This window comes from Amphimedon queenslandica, unplaced genomic scaffold (genome assembly GCF_000090795.2).
Source record: "Amphimedon queenslandica unplaced genomic scaffold, v1.1 AMPQUscaffold_10842, whole genome shotgun sequence".
Classification (NCBI taxonomy): Eukaryota; Metazoa; Porifera; class Demospongiae; order Haplosclerida; family Niphatidae; genus Amphimedon; species Amphimedon queenslandica.
In genome coordinates, this window is record NW_003548910.1 from 1,087 (window position 1) to 2,354 (window position 1,268).

The 1,268-nt window shown below is 35.7% G+C and overlaps 1 long non-coding RNA gene across 1 annotated transcript; it reads left to right on the top strand.

Moving 5' to 3' along the window:
• Window positions 1–382: 382 nt before the first annotated feature.
• Window positions 383–571, top strand: LOC109589818 (uncharacterized). The gene is made up of 2 exons (XR_002188947.1): window positions 383–424; window positions 484–571. It is a non-coding gene; the product is annotated as an uncharacterized LOC109589818 (long non-coding RNA).
• Window positions 572–1,268: the final 697 nt, after the last annotated feature.

A 1,268-nucleotide genomic window follows, 5' to 3' on the forward strand; every position in this document is an offset into this window, starting at 1 on the left:
AATAATATCAGGAAAATATTATTAAAATTTAATGATACAGGTGATGTGAAGTGATGCAGTGAGATCAATGTAAACCAATGGGCAACAAGCATAATTCAGCTGCTAGCCTGCTATGCTAGTGTGAACAAGATCAATGGAGATTATTACAGTAGCTGTTAGCTGTATTCATGTACAGTAACATGTACATTGTACATGTGACTTTCAGAATTTCTTTCTGTATTAGGGACGAGTCAGGATTTCAGGACCAAACTCTCTCTTTCTCAAGCTATCATTCAATTCACAGTCCCCCCTCTCTCTCAAGAATGTCTGCTTCAGGTATCATTTTAAAGCTTGTACTTGTATAGCTACATCCTTTTGTATCATTTAGTAAACTACAGTGAGTAGAATCCACAAGATCCTTTTGTTAAAAGAGAACTAACTAAAAGTATATAAATAACTTGATTTTTATACAGCTGGCACTAAAACTCTTTGTTTTATATAAAGGTGATCATGGTACCATTATGGGACTCATTGACAAAGATATAGCTCCAAAATATAAAGAATTGGCTGTACAATTCTGTATCCCTCAGGGTAGAATAGGAAACATAGGCTACGATAACAGAAACAACTCATTATGGGATGGACTAAACACTGCCGTGTACATGTGGTTACAAGGAAATACTGAAGTGTATGATGATGGAGTTAAAGCTAATGTAAGGTGGCTCTGTGATGCTGTAAGAATAATAGATAAGGACCTTGGAACAAAAATTGCCAAAGGTATTTCCTAAGCCAATTTAAATTCCATTTGATATCTCAAATGTTTAAGATACAAAATCTTGACATTCTGTAGAGTTTAAGATTCCAGAGCAAAGTGATGGGTCCATTTAACATGCTCAACATAATCCTGGTCCCATTACAGGTAAACCACAGTTGATGGTAGAGTAGTTACTCTTTGTAAATATATTTATCAAATTAGCCAAGGAGCATACTCCTGATTCGGGAGCTGTCATGAAGATATTTGGTTCTTCTGCTCACCATTACATGTTAATAGGGAATGGATTGAATGTAAATGTGTCTGATCTGATGCCAATACCAGGAGCAGCAAGTACCAATCTTAATTTCGTATTCCAGAGGTGGTTTGATGCTGATAGAAATGTCAATTGGGATACATTAATAAAACTGTGTGATGACTTTCCTGATCAACTGGGCAAAGCAAAATCTAACCTTCTGGGATATATAGGCAAGTTAATATAACCCAATACTCAGTGGCTCTTGTGTGTATGTATAAT